Source organism: Podarcis erhardii, assembly GCF_964252035.2.
Source record: "Podarcis erhardii genome assembly, chromosome: 2".
In the NCBI taxonomy this organism is placed as follows: domain Eukaryota; kingdom Metazoa; phylum Chordata; class Lepidosauria; order Squamata; family Lacertidae; genus Podarcis; species Podarcis erhardii.
In genome coordinates, this window is record NC_138498.1 from 111,297,163 (window position 1) to 111,319,010 (window position 21,848).

A 21,848-nucleotide genomic window follows, 5' to 3' on the forward strand; every position below is an offset into this window, starting at 1 on the left:
TTGCGGATCCTGAGAGCAGGTGGAGGAGGGAGGAGGAGGAGGAAGCAGGGGGTGAGATCTAGGATGCAGTCCAGCATGGACCAGCCAGATGGGCAGGGTATAAATAATAAAATTATTATTGTGATTAAAGCTTGCTTTCTGAGGGTGGCTGCACTCAGGAAAGGAACAGATCGATCGGCCAGGGAAAGCGGGGCACATGATTCAGCTGCTGGCTGGACAAAGCAAAAGGATTGCCACGGAGAAGGGAGGCAGGGAGAAGCCAAAGGCAGAAGCAGCCCAGCCAGGCACCAGTGGGAGCGCATTGGAGGTTTATTTTATTTTATTATCAGTTTTATATAGGAGCCTGGAAATCCAAATTCACGCTAAAAGAAAAAGAAAATAAAAAAAATGAGATGCCCATAGCTATAAACCAACCTCATCAAGATTATTCCCTGAAAATCTGTACTCAAATAGCCTCCAATTCACAGTAGAATCCGGTGTGCACAAACTCGTAGTTACAAAGTGCATGCTCCACTCAAAGTGCTTACTAGTGAAGCAGGTGCAATAAAATAAAGCTATCTGGCTATAACTTCTGTTATTCAAAGTGTCCTCTATCAGAGAAGGAGCTGCGCCTATTTATAGCTCTTCTATTTAAGCTGATGGAGGAAAGGAAGAGCTTTAAACATGTTGGGCGCGAAACCAAGCATATGAATCTGGGATGTTATCTAGGCTGCGTCCTGACTGCTCGCCCTATCCTCCTCCATTAGCCTTTTCTACTCTGAGCCTGCATGCACGCATTTCTGTACCCGTGTGTGCATACCTTTAATTAAAAACAAACAGAAAACGTGCCCAAGAGCAATCACTACCAAACAGCGGTGCCAACTTGAATAAACTATTTTTGCATGGAAGGGGGCAGGTAATCAATCACATGATGCGGCACACACCCACTATTTGAATGGCAATGCCTATTGATTTTGGGGCTCCCCGGCTCCCTCTCAAATGGGGGGGGCTTCCGCCCCCCTATAATTTGGCTACTACAGTACACTATCAGAGGCAATGCGGGAGCTTCTGAACATGCGTTGCTGGGAACAGGGCTGCTAAAAGGTCACTTCCCAAAAACCCCTGGCCCCATTTTTTTCTTCCACTGTCAAGTCTCACTTGCTGCTTCTTTGCAGAACTGGAAAGGGAAAGCAAGAAAGCCATCTGCTTAGACTGAGTGACTAACAGGTGTCTGTTGCTGTCACCTTTGATGGAATACAGTGCCCTTCATTGGATGCATGAAGCTGTTATACCAAGTTGCTTTCATGCTCAAGCACACAAGAGAGGAGAGGAAGACTGTAAGCAGCCTGTTCTGGGGGCTGGGGTCGGGGGAAGCTCGGGCTTTCCCACCCCAGCCCCGCGCCTGGCGGGGAAATATTTTTTTTCTTTATTTCCCCCCCTCCAAAACTAGGTGCGCCCTATGGGCCGGCGTACCCTATAGGGCGAAAAATACGGGTATGTCCAACTGAGTCCAGAGGGAATTCCCCCGACATGTCTAAAGGATCTAGGTTAGGGTTCCTCGAGAGCTATTTGGAGGGCTGTTCTGCCACTTCCAACCTTTTTGAAAAAAAGGTTCCAGAAAGCAAGTTTCTAGCTTTGAGATTTTATTTTATTATTTTTAGAGAAAGTGGTAGTAGCGCATACAGTAACCGCCTCAGTGACTGTTGGCCCCCCTCTTTGTCTCGTCTGCTCAATCTGCTGCAGCCTGTCTTCACATGCACAGAAAGTCCCCAACTCACCAGGGGTTTGAGACCCATTGGCTCCCCTCACCTGGTTTAGCCAGCCATTCAATGGGGTCTCCAAAAAAATTTACACATCACTTGGGAAGACAGGTGAACTAATATCAGTGTACTGGAAGAAGCAAAAATCACCACTGTCGAAGCAAGGATTCTTCAACATCAGCTTTGTTGGACTGGTCATGTTGTGCGGATGCCTGATTATCGTCTTCCAAAGCAACTACGCTATTCCCAACTTAAAAATGGAAAGCGCAATGCTGGTGGTCAACCAAAGAGGTTTAAAGACTGTCTCAAGGCAAATCTAAAAAAAATGTAGTATAAACACTGACAACTGGGAAACACTGGCCTGCGAGCGCTCCAATTGGAGAATAGCCTTTACCAAAGGTGTCATGGGCTTTGAAGACACTCGAACTCAGGATGCAAGGGAGAAACGTGCTAAGAGGAAGGCACACTTGGCAAATCCACACTGTGATTAACTCCCACCCGGGAACCAATGCCCCCACTGTGGAAGGACGTGTGGATCCAGAACAGGCCTCCACAGTCACTCACAGACTCATTGTTAAAACCATGTTTATGGAAGACAATCTTACTCGGCTACAAGTGATCGTCAAAGAAGACAAAACCGTTCCCTTTCTGGCTATGCACAGTGGGGCTTAAGGGGGACCCTAGCAAGAACCAAAATCCCCCTATCTCTGTGGAGAAGCCTTCTTAGGTACACAGCCTGTTCCCTGCATCTCCCCTGGGCATCCCTTCCATCTCTCTGCGGCTTCTTACACCCGTTCCGTCTCTTCCACCCTTCATTTTGCCTGAGCCACAGCAGCTGGACTCCTCCCCTACCATCAGGCATGTGACTGAGACTGCCCAACCCTTCTTTTCCAATAGGCTGGCCTGGATTAACAACTTTAGAGGCCCTAAGCACTTTAAAGATTGGGGTGTCCCCATATATATCCAACTCAAAATATAATCACAAGTAAACCGTAAAATTATTTTTTATTTTTCAAAATGAAACAAAGCTTACAGCAAGATGGAAAACCATGATTATTTTTGCATACTTCCACTTTATTTATATTTGATATTTTTTCTCCCCCTTTTTTCTAATTGCAGTGTCTTTGATCAGATCCCCCAAACTAATCTTATGTAACACATCTGCTTCTGGCAATGGAAAATTTCTGTTGTGCTCCTCCCTTCCTTCCATGCCCTAAGTACATGCTTTATTTGCTTGAGGTTAATCATCATCATCATCATTTTATTTGTATGCGGCCTTTTCACATTTAAAACAATGCTCAAGGCGGCTTACAACATGAGAACATCTACCGTAGAATCCGGCATATTAGGTGACTGGGCGTATAAGTCGGCCCTCCCAACTTTTGCTGCCAGGGGCAAAGCGCGCACCCCTCCCCTGCCTCTGCTGTCGCAGCAGCAGCAGCAGCTCAAGGGGAGGTGTGTGGTGGGTGGAACTCCCTTCCTCCCTCACGGCTCCCTCCCTCCCTCCATGAAAAGGCCGCGAGTGGCTGCCTCGGCCTCCGCCACCCTCACCTGTGGGGAAGCCACGCACCACCTCAACATGGCAGCAGCAGGCGGGTGGATGGGTGGACAAGCGCCGCGCTTGGAAGGACTTTCATTGGTGGGGAGAGAGCGGCGGCCAATGGTACAGAAGAGGCGGGGCTGCGTGCCCTTCTGTGGGGAGGGAGGCGGAGCGACGGCAGAAGGGGCGCCTTTGCTCACCGGCTCCCTCTCCTGCTTCCCAGCAGGTGGCTCCGTGTATACCCGGAGTACAAGATGACCCCAACTTTTCCAGGGATAAAAAGTCGTCTTGTACGGTGGAACATACGGTGCATAATTACCAACACAATAAAAGTCATAAACAATAAATAAAACACACGAAAATGTACACAATCAAATGGAAAAACATTTCCACCTAAATCAGAAAATCTAAAACTAAGAGTACAGCATTAATATCAATCACAATTTAAAATCACATAGATTAAAATAAAAGCAATTTTAAACAAAAACAAAAATGGAGCCCTCTATCCCCAGCAGCACTCCTTTATGAAGCCTGTCAGGCCCCAAGCCAGGTGGAGAGAAGCAGGGCAGGACCCTTCAGGCTCCCAGCAGGTCAGTCCCTGCAGGTTAATCCAGCCCTGGGTTGGGTCTGCAGAAAACGTCCACATGTGGCCTCTTCAGGACCCATTGCCTGGTTGGTGTGGATTGGGGCCTACTTAAAGTGCCAAGTGCTGGCAAGGGACTAGGGAGCCCTGAGAGCCCATCACAGAAGCTGGCAGCCATGGATGAGCCATGCATTCCATATTAAGGACACAATTTCTGGCAGAATACAGATGTCAGCAACATGATGACACTAGTGGACACGACTTTGAGGAGCCACTGGACAATGCCAGGTGAAATGAAAGGAATTGGATAATGTTTTGCCTAGGATCCCCAACTGTGCCACACAATAATGCATGCCAGAAACATGAGAGCTGCCAGTCTCCAGCCCAATGCCCCCAATAAAACTCACAAAACAATGGCATAAATCCATGAATCATAAACTTGTGCCCTTTCAACTTAGTTAGGAAATGGCTAGGTTTAATGCAGAAGACCAAAGTCTCTGTTTATGATTTTCCATTCTCTTCTTGATGACAGATTTCAAGATTCATTATAAAGTAAGACAACTTGTTGTGCAAAGATCATGTTGAAAGTGTGCAGGCACTGAAGCCTAGTTCAGATTGAGGTTTTGTATGAAGCTGTGAACAAGCTACATACAAAACACTCCTCTGTGGACACTCCTCTGTGTAGTCTCCCGACACACACCAGGGATGTCAGAGAATTGTGACAAAAAACAGAAAAGCAGGCAGAAATGGTGGCAGCTCTGTGGTCAGAGAATCAAGTGAATACAATCAGTATTTGTTCACCTGATTGTTGTTGCCGTCTTGATGTCCACAAATGGCATGTCATTAAATATTTTCTTACATTGTTTTTTGAAAAAAAATATTTGGGAACTGGAACAATAGAAGCCAAATGCCAACAGGTTTCTAAACTAGGCATGGAGAACTGGTGGCCCCCAACTTCCATCAGCCCCAGACTGCATAACCAAGAGGGGCAGGAATAGTGGGGCTTTTAGTCCAGCAACATCTGGAGGGCAAGTCGCTCCCCCCATCCCTGCCCTAATTCCCAGGGGAAAATATAGCTGCCTTGCAGGCTACACGCTCACATCCATACACACCACAACCAGCTGTCAAGGAGGCTCTGCAGCTTTTTCAACTTACCTGTCTTTCTTATTTTGGAAAAATGTGTTCGCCTGTCCAGGGGTTTTTTGCCTCTTTGGGCAGCTTCTGTCTCTTCAGGTGCTCTCAGGCTGTGTCTCTCTACAGCATCATCATCATGGCTTATCATTTCTCCTCTCTCATTGCTGTCCAGCACCAAGTGCCCAGGCAGAAGAGATCAATTCCCCTCTGATGGCACCTTCAGGTTAGAAAAAAATAAAACATACTGTTGCACGATGCTACTCCAATTGCTTCCAGACCCTCATCCAAGGTCCATGTTTCCTTTTGGAAATGAGGCACAGCGGAGATTGGGGTGACTTTTATGATATACGGTTTATTTACACAGATACAGCCAGGGCAGGATGCGGGTGGCGCTGTGGGTTAAACCACAGAGCCTAGGGCTTGCTGATCAGAAGGTTGGTGGTTCGAATCCCCGCGACGGGGTGAGCTCCCGTTGTTTGGTCCCTGCTCCTGCCAACCTAGCAGTTCGAAAGCACATCAAAGTGCAAGTAGAGAGATAGGTACCACTCCGGTGGGAAGGTAAACAGCATTTCCGTGCGCTGCTCTGGTTCGCCAGAAGCGGCTTAGTCATGCTGGCCACATGACCCGGAAGCTGTACAGCAGCTCCCTTGGCCAATAAAGTAAGATGAGCGCCACAACCCCAGACAGTAAATTATATTTGAATATCCATTCAAATATACTTTGAATATTTGCGACACTGAATTTGCTTTTTTTCCTTGTTAAGTAGTGTAATTAATTTTTTAGGGAACCTTTGATATCAATGCTACTAATTACTTCTACAGCTTTAATTTTAGAGAAAATGTGTTACTTTTGGTAGAGTACTACTATAACTCAACAGTTGCAACAATATGTTAAAGGTTAAGTAAAAAATTATCAGGTTTAGAGTTATGTTCACCTTTACATATCTCTTCATTTTTCCAAAAATATTCCAATTCCACCCATCCACTCCCCAAGAAAAAAAAAACAGTAAAAAATAGAGTTTTGCTCAATGGCTTCTAAATTTCCAGCTCCTTAACACCTCTGCAATAATGTTAAGTCATTTTTTGTTGCCTTGGGCAAGATAAAGTGACTAACCAATTTAATTAATAACCAAATATGGTTCCTGCTATATGGTGTCCTTGCATGCGTAACCGGGAGCCCCATTTTTTGCCTTTCAAGGAAAATTCTCAGAGCTAGAAAAGCTAAAAATAAAAACAAACACTAGGGAGCAGAAACCAATATTGAAAAGAAAAATAAGATCAAAAGCAGAAATCCATCTTGAGGAGCAGCATTTGCAAAAAGGGGAGCGGCACGGGCATAGCCAGGATTTTTTTGGGGGGGGGGGAGAACCTCAATTTACTATGTATTTTTATTAATTAGGGGGCAGCTGCCCCGCCCATGCTCAACCGATGGAGGGGCAGCTCCCTCTTTGTCAAAAGGGCTAAAAAGGTTATTTTACAAGAGCAATTTAGCTGGCAACAATGTTCACCTCAGGCTATTTGCAAACTGCAAAGCTCTTGACCCGATTTCCTGTCCCTAACCAACAATAACCAGCAAGAAAAAATGCTACTCTGCCAATTGTAGCCACACCAAGAGAGGGATACAAGCCTTACCAGGATACCTGCAGCAGCAGGCAGGCGCCCACACCCAGGTAAGTTCCTTCGCTGAGCTTCTGCTGAGGACAAAGCAGCCTTCAGGATCCATGCAGTAATTAGCTGGGCTGATGGGGAAACCCAGAACGGAAATGGCTGTGGCTTTCAACACTGGCATCTGTCCCTCTTTCCTTCCCTCCCTCCCTCTGACGCTCTCTCGAGTCTCTGCCTCCTAAAGGCTTGCACAGCTCTTTGTTGCAGCAGCCCTGGCTACAAGCTCCCCAGGCGAAGGATGCCTCTGGGGCTGGCCAGGGGGGCTGGTGTCAGGAGCTGAGGCAGCTCAGGGACCATGGACAGCAGCAGTGGCTGCCCAAAGGCCTCCCGAGGAGAGGGGAAAGGAGAGGAGGCTGAGGGAGCCCTCCACAAGGGAGGGTGATCAAAAAAGGATGAGAGGCTGCTGGCTCTGTAGGCAAGGGGTGACATAACTGGGCTGCTGAGCCTCGCAGGGGCGCCACAGAAAGAATGTAGTTGCTCAAGGGAGCCCTCAATAGCCAAAATATCTGTGGTTGTTTGCTTGTGGGCGATGTAATTCCAGACTATGACAGTTGTGCAGAGGTACAGTTTGGAAGGCCTGTTCGTGGGGAGCAGAGAAGCTCCACCTGAACTGAATTTGATTTGAAAAAAACTTTCTGAGTTCAGCTCTCTCTCTCTCTCTCTCTCTCTCTCTCTCTCTCTCTCTCTCTCTTCATCTTTGTGCTTGATCTGGGTTAGAAGGAACAAAACAAATTCCTTCCAGTAGCACTTTAAAGACCAACTAAGTCGGTATGAGCTTTCGTGTGCATGCACACTTCTTCAGATACCAAGATACCATGCACTTCGTGCATACACACGAAAGCTCATACCAAGAACTGACTTAGTTGGTCTTTAAGGTGCTACTGGAAGGAATTTGTTTTGTTTTGACTATGGCAGACCAACACGGCTACCTATCTGTAACTGGGTTAGAAGGCTTTGCTAACAATTAAACAGGCAGAGAATGGGCACTGCACAGGGAGAAGGGGAGACTGCAAATGATGCAATCAATCACCCCTGCAGTGGTTTGATCATGGCTTGCAGGTTTGACTGCCGGCTGCTTCAGAAGAGGATACATCAGGGGGCTTATTCCCACTTGATTCAAAACATCGTGATATATCAGGATATTGCAATGTTTATCAGGTGATATATCACAATGTTGAAAACCAGGTATCAGCCAGCCCTACTCAACAGAGGAGCAGATACTGTTACCGGGAAATAGGAAGGGGGGGGGTGAGAGGCCTTCCAATGTTGTTCTACTCAGATGGGGAAAAAATCTCCTACTTTTTCTAGTTGCAATGCCAACAAAGACATTGGCATTGCAACTAATATATAGAACTGCAGGCTGCATGCCTTATCTCTACTAAGCATATGTTATGTAAGATTAATTTCAAGGATCTGGTCAAAGACCTTGCAATTAGAAAAAGTATGAATCCCTTCCCCCCAAATAAAAATAAAGTGGAAGTATAGATGGAAGCAGGGACGCGGGTGGCGATGTGGGTTAAACTACAGAGCCTAGGACTTGCCGATCGGAAGGTCGGCGGTTCGAATCCCTGCGACGGGGTGAGCTCCCGTTGCTCAGTCCCTGCTCCTGCCAACCTAGCAGTTCAAAAGCATGTCAAAGTGCAAGTCGATAAATAGGTACCGCTCTGGGGGGAAGGTAAACGGTGTTTCCGTGCGCTGCTCTGGTTTGCCAGAAGCGGCTTAGTCATGCTGGCCACATGACCCGGAAGCTGTACACTGGGCTCCCTCGGCCAAGAAAGTGAGATGAGCACTGCAACCCCAGAGTCGGTCACGACTGGACCTAATGGTCAGGAGTCCCTTTACCTTTACCTATTGTTAGCAACTCTGAATGGCTTGCTAAAGTCGTCAACAACCCTCCTGTTCTAGCATTTTGCCACAAGACAGCTTGACTTCACATCCTGCAGTTTAATTTATATATTTTTTGGTAATAATTTTTATTAGTTTTCAATTACAGTCCGGAATAATAGCCTCATTATAACAACACCAATTGATAATACAATTATTAATATCAATAGTTCAAATACTTGCTTACTTCTTACTTGCTGCTCTCACTTGCTGCTTCTTTGCAGAACTGGAAAGGGAAATCAAGAAAACCAACTGCTTAGATAGAGTGACTAACAGGTGTCTGTTGCTGTAACCTTTGATCGGATGCATGAAACCATTATACAAAGTAATGCGCAAGCACACGAGAGGGGGGAGGAAGACTGTAAGCAGCATAGCCAGAAAGAAATGAAACATTGTGAAGCGCAAGCAGTGAGAATTACATTAACAGTGCCCATTCACACACGCAACATTACTGATAAACTCAACCATCCTTGTTCAACAGAGGAGCGTAATTTAATTTAATGAACTTCTGTGAATTTGCCGAGAGACACCTAAAAACTTCCACAGAATTATTCACAGACTCTTCAGTCCCTAACAAGTCTGGTTCTCCCGGTGAGTCTACATGACAACGCCGGTCATGGATTCTTGCCATGTGCTGGGGCAGCCTCTATACACACACATGTACACGAGTCCCCCCCCCCCCAATCTGGCCCCTTAATAGAGTAAAAACAATTGTCTAGGTTTGTATGATAGAATCAGGCGGCAGAGGAACCAACCCCCATGGCAAGTTGCCAGGAACAGATAATATATGGAAAAGTCCTTACCATCAGCTTTTATTCAGTATTCACAGAGAGGCGTGGGAATATTGCCTCTCGGAATAATGTGTTGCTTCGAGTGAAACTGCACCCCACCCGTCTCTCCCATTTTCTCATTCGTCATCCCTATGGGTGCTGAGAAGTGCCTTCAGCCTTTGAGCTCTTTGCCCTCCAACTTCCAAGGCCTGCTTTATTTTGGAGGGGGGGGGTCAGGAATGCTTTCTGAAGACAATGTGTCCATCAGCTGTGGCCCCCCTGGTTCTCCCTCCTCCTCTTCTCTCATTATTTCTCAGCTTTTCCCCTCATCTGCCTCGGAGCTGTGACCTCCCTCAAACCCCTGTTGTAAATCTAAGCTGTCGTCTTCTTCTCTGGAAGGGTCAGGCTGGGGAGACGGTCTCCACTATTCCTCCTCTGCCCAGTCCCTGACAGACAGAGGCTACACAAAATCCTCCTCCCCAAGTGAGGGGAGCCCCCCTGCCTAAATTCAGCACAGCATTTTCCCGCCTTTCCAGTTGTTGGAATCTCGAGCCTTGTCAGAGGAATTTGCCACTCTCCAGGCACCCGGCTTGAGTTCCTTGTTGACCTCCCTGTCTGCAACTCCCGGCAGGATACAGGCAAGGTCTTTATCGGCGATTCTCCTCAAACGTGAGAAGAACACACCACTCTTCCCTCCTCCCTGTCTTCCCCAGGAGGGGTAAAGAGACAGACAGAAATGTATTTACATGCCTTTATTTTTGTCTGTGCAGCAGTACAGAGAAACACGTCTGTACTCTCCAAACACCAACAGTAGAGAGAGAAACTCCACCCCTGTACTTCCAGTACAGATCAGATGACCCTCTGAGCTAACATCCGGTGCTCAGTACAGTGAATAGACTGCCCCTTCGTTCCCACGGTACAGTCACAAAACATCAACATCCTGTTTGGCATTCCAGCCAGCTGCAGCTCGCTGTAGCATTGCTCCTTTTTCGTAACATCCAGAACTCCTTTATTCCTCACCCCACACAGACAGCCAAGATCCACGCTCCAGAAGCAAGCACTTGATATTCATCAAATATCTTCTTCATTGAAGCAGAGGTTGGATGGCCATCTGTCCTGGATGCTTCAAATGAGATTCCTGCATTGCAGGGGGCTGGACTAGAGGACCCTCTGACCCCTTCCAACCCCACGATTCTACGATTACAACATCTCCCACCCACCCGATGTGCTTCCAGTATGGAATCTGTTCCTAGAGAGTTTTTCCTCCAGGACAAGGCAGAAATCCTTACCTCTCCATGAAGAGTATGCGGCTCCTCCTCCCCCGGTGCACTGCAAGTTTTGCAGGTTGGCCCCCTTTCCTCTTTCCTCTTCTTTCCTGCCACAACAAAAACCCCATGGCGGCACAGCGGAGACCCTTTGAAAGTAGATCGAGCTAGCAGCCACTGCTTAAAGTGCTCGGTGTCACCTGCTGAAGCAGCAGCTCCCCACAGCCGCTCATCTCAACCTTTAACCTGCAGTCATGAATACATTTACCTGGCAATAACAACTGAGTAGGTGGGGCTAGGATTGCACTGCTCATCTCATGCTTTAGTGCCTGGGGGCCCTGCTCCTGCCACTCACCACCTGGCCCGGGGCGGGGCCTGACAGGCCTCACAAGGACTGCTGCTACTGCTGCCCAGGAGGACTCCCCTGCGTGAGTGCCTGAGGGCCCTACTCCTGCCACTCACCACCTGGCCCGGGGCAGGGCCTGACAGGTATCACAAGGACGGTTGCTGTTACTGCTGCTCCTGTCCAGGAGGACTCGGAGGGGCGCAGAGTTCTTTTTAAAATGTTTTAAAATTTTCTTTTTCCCTTTTGAATTTTTTGTATGTGGTGGTGGGTGGGGGTGGGATGGATGTTTGCTTGGGCTTGGGAATTTGATTTTGATGTATTTGTGATTTTTACAGTTTTTTGTTTGTATTGATTATTTTTTTAAAAAGGTTTTATTTTGTTCTTAAGGGGAGGGGTGAGGGCTGCCGGGGAGTGGGTCCCAGCCAACAAAATGGCTGGGGCATGTTCCACAGAGGGGGATACGCTGGGACAACCGATCTCAGTGATCACGGGTAGGAGGAGGAGTTACGCCAAGACCAGACCATGTCATTACAGAAGGGGCAGATTTAGTTGTTGTCTGAGGACTATCCCTGCCTCCGGGTTTGGTCCTGACTGGATGGATACTAGAATCAGCAAGGGATACCCACATGACCTGAAGGTGCTGCTGTGCAATGCCAGGTCAATGATTCATAAGACCACTGCCATCCATGACTTGATCATGGATGGAGGACTTGACCTGGCATGTGTAACAGAGACTTGGTTGGATGAAGCAGATGGGCCTGTCCTTGCCGCTGCTTGTCCACCAGGTTTCTCTTACGCACAGCAACCCAGGCCTTGTGGGCGGGGAGGGGGGGGTTGCAGTGATTTTTAGGAAGTCATTAGTTTGCACCAGGCGTCCTATTGGGAAGACCCAGTTTTCCGAGTGCATGTTCTGGAAGTTGGGCAATAGGGGCAGTACAGGATTCCTTTTGGTGTACCGACCTCCCCGCTGCACCAAGGATTCCCTGCCCGAGCTGCTTCAGGTCGTGGCGGATGTTCTCCTGGAGACACCTAGCCTGGTCATCCTAGGGGATTTTAACATCCATGCCGACACGACCTTACAAGGGGCCGCTCGGGACTTCGTGGAAAGCATGGCCTCCATGGGGCTGTCCCTGAATAAGTCTGGCCCAACCCATAGCCGCGGACATGCCTTGGACCTGGTGTTCACCTCTATGGATTTTGGTGATCTGACACTAAGTAAAAGCGAAATGAAAGAAGTGCCATGGTCAGATCACTTCCTGGAGCAACTGGACTTCTCAGCGACCCTTCCCCTCTGCAGGGAGGTGGGACCGATTCGGATGGTCTGCCCCCGCCACTTAATGGATCCAAATGGTTTCCAGAGAGTGGTAGGGGATGCTTTATCCCATGTTGATGGCTGTTCAGCTGATTCCCTGGTGGCCTGCTGGAATGTGGAGTTAACCAGGGCTATTGACTGTTTGGCTCCGAAGCGCCCTCTCCGACTGCATGGAGCCCGGGCAGCCCCGTGGTTTTCCACGGATCTGAGGGCAATGAAACAATCGTTGAGACGGCTAGAGCGCTGGTGGCAGATAACTCATTCTGAAGCTGACCGGACACAGGTTAGAGCTCAATGTCGAGCCTACCAATTGGCGGTGGCGACGGCGAAGAAGACTTTCTTCACTGCCTCTATTGTGTGGGATGTGAAACACAAGAGCAGTCAAGTACAACGTTCCTAGAGTGAACATGTTTACACATGGGGAGGGATGTTTGTCCAGCCAGCAAGTAAACTTCCTGTTTCCTTCTGGGCTGGGACAGACTTCCTCTGCATGTGACTAGAGGTGGGTGTGGCCTCACCTGTGCAGGTAATGACAAAAGCACAGGGCAGGGCAGCCATCTCTCTCTCTTTCACCACATGCATCAAAGACACAACATCTACTAAGTCAAAGATGCCCTCTTGGATTCCAGCCAAGAGAGGACAAAGGGACTGTCTTCTTATAAGATAGATTCCAAGTGTACATTACTTCATTAAGCTAAGTCTGCCTTCTGGGATCTGATTGTGAACAGAATGTGAGTAAACTCTTTTTATACTTTTGTAAAAGACTGTGTCGTCTCTTATATTTTATGAGGGAATAAGGGGAAAATACCAGAACAGTTATTATAGAGGCTTTAGTGAGCCTGAGCAAACGCATCCATTGCAAAGTTTAAAATAAGGGGAATGTTACTCTGCTGAAATTGTGAAACTTGTTAACACAAGTTGGATAAGGAAATAATCAGACAATATATCCTCTCCTGCATCCCTGAACATTCCCACATATTGCATCTGCAGAAAACAGCAGCAGGAGACTTTTTTAGGTGGTTCACAATTTAGCAGACCCACCTGCTACATCGGGGCCCAGTACGGGCCATATGATCTCCTGCAATGATTTTGCAAAGTTTTTTGCAGATAAAGCCGCTCAGATTCGGGAAGAGGTAGACTCCACCGTGGGAGCAGGGCCGGGGCGGGAGAGTGCTAGAGTCCTGTCTAGTCAAGTTGCGTGGGATCAATTCCAGTCTGTTACCTGTGAGGATGTGGACAGGCTGCTTGGATGAGTGAAACCAACCACCTGTCTCCTTCCCCATCCTGGCTTTTAAAATCTAGCCGGGAAGGGCTGGGCAATGGGCTTCGTGGGGTGGTGAATGCTTCCCTCCGTGAGGGAGCCTTCCCAGACCCGCTGAAAGAGGCGGTTATTAAACCGTCTCTTAAAAAACCATCTTTAGATGCGGCCACGATGGCCAACTATCGCCCAGTCTCAAATCTTCCATTCTTGGGCAAGGTGATTGAGCGAGTGGTTGCTGAACAACTCCAGGCACGCCTGGAAGAAGCGGACCATTTGGATCCCTTCCAGTTGGGATTCAGGCCTCATCACGGGATTGAAACTGCCTTGGTCGCACTGGTTGATGATCTCCAGCAGACTAGGGACAAAGGTGAGAGCTGTTTCCTAGTTCTGCTGGATGTCTCAGCGGTGTTTGATACTGTTATGTACTGAAGTTCTCACCCTGGGCCAGCAGGGGGATACTGTAGATAGTTATGCAAATGAAGGATTGAAAGTGACATTCAGTGATTGGATAGTTTGTATGCAAATGAAGGATCGAAAGTGACATTCAGTGATTGGATAGCTTTAGAAAGTTGCTACAGTTACGTTGTTCTGGAGCTCTATATAAGAAGGCTGACTGAGCTCTTCATTTCAGTTCTGTTTTGGCCTCTGAATAAACAAGAGCTGTTTGAAGAATCGCTGTGTCGTCTGATATGTTCACTCACAACATAACAGATACCATCGACAGTATTTTAATATTTTTTTGGAAGCCGCCCAGAGTGGCTGGGCAAGCCCAGCCAGATGAGCGGGGCATAAATAATGATAAATGATAAATGATAAATGATAAATGATAAATGATAAATGATAAATGATAAATGATAAATGATAAATGATAAATGATAAATGATAAATGATAAATGATAAATGATAAATGATAAATGATAAATGATAAATGATAATAATGTAGCAGGCATGGGTTTGCTTGCTTCTTTCTTTCTTTCTTTCTTTCTTTCTTTCTTTCTTTCTTTCTTTCTTTCTTTCTAAAATATTTTTATTGGTTTTTCCATGTACACATCCTCTAACAATATTTCTCTAACAATTTTCCATACCCCCCCAGACTTCTCCTCCTATTCCCATTTTTTAAAATTTCCATATTACTCACTCTGCCTTTTGTTTCCCAAAATTTCCCCAATACATATAATCTTACTTTTTGTTATATACAATTGTGTTTGTTTATTCAAATTCTGCCAGTGAGCCCACTTTTTTATGTTGCTTCTTCATACCTGTATATGTTGTAAATGGTTCCCATTCTCTTATTAAAGTCTTTGTTATCCTTTTCATGTAATTTATCTGTTAATTTTGTCAATTCTGCATATTGCATAAGTATCCCTTGCCATTGTTCTTTCTTTGGTATTTTCTTTTCCTTATTTCTTTAACAAAATAATAAAATTTACATCTTGCTTGAGTGTAATAAAACACTCAAGTGTTTTCTCAGTGTTTTCCACACAGACACACACAAAATTAGCATATAAAAACATTCCAAATTAGCATATAAAAACATTGGCACAGCTCTTTTATGCATCCTTTCTGTGCCTGCCTCCCTCCTTTTTCATCCCCCTTGAAAGAGTGCAATCCCAACTCCTCAGAGTCCTTCTACAAGTTCCTAGATGCATTTCAAATGCATGGGTCAGACTAGAAACAGGCATGATGAAAGTCGAAGCTCATATTGTCTAGTGGCTAACTCTGAAACTGCTTCCCTGAGGAATAGCCCCATTGATTCCGAGCGACCAGTTTCAGTCTGGTTGGCAGACAGCAGTCTTAAACACTCTTCAGAAATTGGGCCTTGCTCCCCAAACCCTCATAACTATGGGCCTGGGCCAAGCTAGGTCCATGGTCAGGCAAAGAATCATAGACACAGAGAGACAACAGGACTGTACAAGGTTCCTCGATTATAAAATCATAGAAAACGGGAGATATGTTTGCTCCAGCAGCATATCTCTGTTTCCTCACATCCAGAAATGCAAGAAGGGCTTTTACTCTTGCTGGAAGCTCGGCCTTGCCCTCACCGGTTCTGGAAGGCTGCTATAGGAGGTCCTGTACGCACAGAGAGTTTGCACCTGCCCATTAGGGGAAATAGGAAGCCTCGAACATATATTTTTTAGATGTCATTTTTATGCTGAGATTCGTAGAGACACCACTGATCCTTTGCTGAAGAGGCTTGCCGATCTTTCAGACAAGTCTAAACTTAATTCTCTCCTCTCATTTGGAGGGCTGTCCTGCTACTTCCACCCTTTTTGAAAAAAAGGTTCCATAAAGCAGGTTTCTTGCTTTGAGATTTTTTTTTATTATTTTTAGAGAAAGTGGTAGTGGCGCATACGGTAACCTCTTCAGTGATGGTTGGACCTACTCTTTGTCTCGTCTGCTCAATCTGCTGCAGCCTGTCTTTGCATGCACGGGAAGTCCCCAACTCACCAGGGGTTTGTCACCCGTCAGCTCCCCTCACCTGGTTTAGCCAACTATTCAACGGTGTCTCCGAAAAATTTTACACATCACTTGGGAAGACAGGCGAACTAATATCAGTGTACTGGAAGAAGCAAAGGTCACCAGTGTCAAAGCAATGATTCTTCAACATCAGCTTGGGTGGACTGGTCATGTTGTGCAGATGCCTGATGATCGTCTTCCAAAGCAACTACTCTATTCCGAACTTAAAAATGGAAAGTGTAATGCAACTTTTTGGGGTATCACTGCTAGTTCATAGCTTGTTGGTTGTATTCAACTAAGTTTTACTCAATGTAGATTCGTTGAAACTTATGCACGCACTTTGCAGTGCAAACCTAACCGTGTCAACTCAGGAGTAAGTTCTGCTGAATTCAATGGAGCTTACTTCCCAGGTGAAAGTGGGCTTAGGAGGAGAGTCTTGGTCATGTGCATGAATTTCAGTGGGTCTACTCTGAGTAACCTTTTGTCGAATACCACTCTGCATAAGTGAGTTTTATACTTTGTAAGCTGCTTAGCAGTAAATGCAGAGAGCAGAGGGCAGTTGGGCATAAGGTTCATTTTATTTCATACTTTGCATGACTGTTTGTGCTAATATTTTTTATTATTTATATTCGTGTGAAAATTCACAACATCAGTGGCATCAATGACGGTTAAGGAGAGGCGGACATTGGTTGTTATTTGATACTGGACATCTAGAAAGGGCACCAAAAGGGGGAAACAAAATGATCTGGAGGGCCGGTAGAAAAAGAAGACAAGGTCATGAATACAGGCAATAAGAGTGCCTAACAAATATTACAATGTTACAAAAGTCGTGTGCTCTCTGCCGAGCGGTGGCAAGTGGACATGGGATTCCAGGCATTCACCCAGGACCTGTACTCCTTTGGAGAATTGAGACACGTTACAGACCCTTGAAGACTTTTCATTGTATTAAATTTATATACCGCCCTTCATCTGAAGATATCTGGGTGGTTCACAATATTTCTGGCAAAAAAGAGAGAGATGGGGGAAAATGCATTTGAAATTGTGGCATAACACTTGCTTTGTGCTGCCTCGTGCAGCGATTTATTGTAAAATGGCTTTCTGATATCATCTGCCCCTCTGCGGCTCAAGCTTTGGAGGGAGTCTTATGGAAAGGTGAAACTTGTGGAACAGCTGCCAATTCTACTGAGGATGAAGCAGGAACCTTGAAAAGCCCGAGAGCAGATAGAAGCCCCTGTTCTGAACAGATGGCCATTCACCTGTGTGAGCCATTTACAGGTAAGCTCCCATCTCTTCCTCCTGAGATGCCTGAAACATTTGCCTGGTATTCGTGAAAATGAGGTTCTTATGTAGGGACGGATCTGAAAATAGTGAGATATTTGCAGGGCCATCTTTAGCAGATGCGGCGCCGGGGTGCAAATATCTGCCCAGTGCCCCCAAATTACCACGGATAGTGGGGGGTGTGTGTGAAAGCTGCACACTGTCAGCCATTGGGGGGCACAACTCTTCCCCATTCCGCTGCAGGACAGCGATCTCCACAGAGGCTTGGGAGGGAAGTTGCACGCCCGCCAGCCATATAATTGGCGGGGCGCAGCTGGAGGGAGTGCAGGGAAAGGGCACCCCTGAGAGTCTGGCGCCCTGGTGCAACGCACCACTAAGCCCTATGGGAAAGACGGCTCTGGATATTTGAGTCCCATGTCATTTAGGACTTCTGAAACTAACCTGTGCACTGTGAACTGGGCTTGGACACTAATAGACAAGCAGTGTGGCTGCTTCACGCTCCTTCTCACAGCCATCCCCACCAGCAATCTGGCTGCTGCATTCTGTAGTTTCCCAAACAGTTTTCAGGGAAGCTCCACTTGCAGGGCAGGGGTGAATGGGAAAGAGGCGTCCTCCCATATGCCATGATGTGGTCTGGAGAATTTTCCGTGTCACATCTTCACTGGTGACAAGGAGCGGTTGCCAAAGTGCAAATATTGTATTTGGCAAGCTTGGGAGTTTCAAAGTTTCTGCATATTAGTAAAAATGTAAGTAAAATTAACATGCTAAATAAGCTTACTGTCTAGGGCTTCAGAACATATTCCTATGTACATTATCCTGTGCAAATAACCTAATTTGCGTAGAAGGTCCTCCAGGTTAACCCACACCACTGGCTGCAAGTGGGAGGCTGCCGATTAATTATCTCAGGTATACAAAGGGATCTGGTGATGTGGGCTGTATGGAAGGAGCCAGCAAAAAGAAAATAAACCCACTTGCTTTCCTATCATGGACCCCAGGAGTTAATAGGAGACCCAAGCAGTCATATATATGTTCTTTGTATCTATCTATCTATCTATCTATCTATCTAATCTATCTATCTACTATCATCTATCTATCATCTATCTATCATCTATCTATCTATCATCTATCTATCTATCTATCTATCTATCTATCTATCTATCTATCTATCTATATCTATCATCTATCTATCTATCATCTATCTATCTATCATCTATCTATCTATCTATCTATCTATCTATCTATCTATCTATCTATCTATCTATCATCTATCTATCATCTATCTCTATCTATCTATCTATCTATCTATCTATCTATCTATCTATCTATCTATCATCTATCTATCTATCTATCTATCTATCTATCTATCATCTATCTCATCATCATCTATCTATTTATCTATCTATCTATCTGTCATCTATATAACATCATTCAATAAACAATTAAACAAAAGAACTTTAACACAACCGTAACAACACAGTGCACTAGAGTTTGACATGTTGGAAAAGAAAATCCACAAGCACCTTAAATTCATCCACTTAGCAATGCCCACCAGGGGCTGCTTAGCCAGGGAGATGTCTCAGTAATGTAACCAAAACATTGTGGCTGTTGTATTATACCTAACTGGCCACATAAGAGAAGAAGGGCTTCCACATATGTACCTGCAAACCCGTTCCACCTGCTTTCACCCCTCTTTATCTTAAGTTTTTGTTTGTCAGCTAAGATAAGAGACCAAACTTTGCACCCTCATCTCTGCAATGAGAACTGCATGGATGGTGGTGCATGAAATGAGGAGCACTTTCTAACCAGGAAGTGGCTGTCAGACACAAGATTAAGTCTCTGCACAACAAGCCGTCTGGTTAACAACGGTTGCAACCTCCTGTGTCTGTACCACAGAACAAGATCACGTGTAAAACATTGTGCCAATCACACCCTTCCCATCATAGCATACTCACTAGGTTGGATTCACATGACATAACTTCACTGGGGTAATACTCCAATGGCATCCTAGTTTAAGCACCGTCTCTCTCTCTGCGTCTCACTGTTTCATACTACAATACCTCTCAGAAATTTACCAGCGGTTCAGAGATTTGGGATAAAAGGGCTTAATGCAGAATTGTTACGACATCCTTCAATTTGGGGCTATCACTGTTGCAGCAGCGTTCGAAAGTCAGATCCCTGCGTGTAGACCCTTCTTTTTAGAGCTTTGCAAGAAGTCTGCATCTCATTTATTTGCAGCCAATTATGTCATGTTTTTCGGTAGGTTAGCTGCATAAGCGCCATCTAGGGGCCAACCAGCCACAAGCAAGTCATTTGTCCAATACAGTGGTACCTCGGGTTAAGTACTTAATTAGTTCCGGAGGCCCGTTCTTAACCTGAAACTGTTCTGAACCTGAAGCACCACTTTAGCTAATGGGGCCTCCCATTGCCGCCGCACCACTGGAGCACGATTTCTGTTCTGATCCTGAAGCAAAGTTCTTAACCCGAGGTACTATTTCTGGGTTAGTGGAGTCTGTAACCTGAAGCGTATGTAATCTGAAGCATATGTAACCTGAGGTATCACTGTAAAGCAAATTTGCCTCCTCTGTACTGCTGTGCTTTGCCTAAGATCTCAGAATGTTGGTGGAATAAGGACAACAACATTGCTCTCAAAAATGGATTCGGGGCCTTTTAAAGTTTGTTGTTGTTGTTTAGTCGTTTAGTCGTGTCCGACTCTTCGTGACCCCATGGACCAGAGCACGCCAGGCACTCCTGTCTTCCACTGCCTCCCTCAGTTTGGTCAGACTCATGTTTGTAGCTTCGAGAACACTATCCAACCACCTCGTCCTCTGTCGTCCCCTTCTTCTTGTGCCCTCAATCTTTCCCAACATCAGGGTCTTTTCCAGGGAGTCTTCTCTTCTCATGAGGTGGCCAAAGTATTGGAGCCTCAGCTTCACAATCTGTCCTTCCAGTGAGCACTCAGGGCTGATTTCCTTAAGAATGGAGAGGTTTGATCATCTTGCAGTCCATGGGACTCTCAAGAGTCTCCTCCAGCACCATAATTCAAAAGCATCAATTCTTCAGCGATCAGCCTTCTTTATGGTCCAGCTCTCACTTCCATACATCACTACTGGGAAAACAATGGCTTTAAATATACGGACCTTTGTTGGCAAACTTAAAGTTTAGCAAAGTATAATTTATTCAGTGATGGGAGCACCCATATATGAGGTGACACAGTGGCCTAATGGATCAGCCACCAGAGCTGGAGATTGTGGATTCGAGTTGAAATGTAGCCTTATGAGGCTTTGCCCTTGGGTGGGAAAAATATTGCGCCTGGGAAAGGGAAGTGGGAGTCAACAGACACTCAAGGAATAGTTTCGGAGAAAAGGCTTTTATTTCTACCATCCATGAACTGGTAGAAGGAGCAAGTGTGATAAGTCACAAAAAGCATGCACGAAATTCACAGTCCTGTGCACAAGCATATATACCCCTTTCCAGTTCCCTCCTCCTTTCTCCTCCCTCAGGAGTCCTCTGAGCATGAACAGAAAGCTGTCTTGGGACTATTGGAACTCTTGGCACCCTTCCCAGGAAAGGGGTTTCAGAGTGTTCAGATATGTTTCAATCTCTTGTTCTGGCATGTTTTCCGGACAGAAAGTAAGTTGCAGTGTGGTTCTTTAGCAAGGCCAGAAGGCATCAGAAAGGCCTGAGAAACAATGGACTGTGTTCCCTACCTTTGTTGCAATCTTTTTAGTTACAGCAAGCGGAATGTTTCTGATGCTTAGCTAATGCCTTTTAGCTGCTGAGAAAAATGATTTTGAAAAGCTCTGAGAAGCTTTGAGCCTGCTTTGGTGGGGGGTGACTTCGGGCCTAGGTGAGGTCACCTGTCCTCACCTTCTTTGTTCTTGTTTAGAAGGGAGTAGCTGGCGCTGTGGTCTAAACCTCTTTGGCTTGCTGATTGGAAGGCTGGCGGTTCAAATCCCCGTGATGGTGGTGAGCTCCTGTTCCTCTGTCCCAGTTTCTGCCAACCTAGCAGTTCGAAAGCACACCAGTGTAAGTAGATAAATAGGTACCACTGTGGCGGGGAGGTAAACAGCATTTCCATGTGCTCTGGTTTCCGTCACAGTGTTCTGTTGTGGTTTAGTCATGCTGGCCACAGGATCCAGAAAGCTGTCTGTGGACAAACGCGGGCTCCCTTGGCCTGAAAGCGAGATGAGTGCCACACCCCATAATTGCCTTTGACTGGACATAACCATCCAGGGGTCCTTTACCTCCCCTCCAATAGATAGGGCACAGAAATATATTTGGATCTTTAAGACCTTTCCCCAAATCACTGGCTTTATTGTGCATCCACATGTCATTTCCTTGAGCACTACAACGTCCCCACTTCAGACTTTAAAAGTAACCTTTTCGTTCATGCCTCCTACGGAAAACACCCCCTCACCAGCCTTTAAAGCAGATACCTACACAAAGGTTCGCTTGGTGCAGGCTGAATGCAAGAAGAACGTGCAACTCTGCTCTGGTGGCTTCCCACAGGAAGTTGTCACGTGATCATTGCTATAGGATGTTATGATGGCCGCAAGCCTAAGCGGCTTTCAAAGCGGACTATCCTTAGTTCAAAGAGCACAGGCATATCGACAGC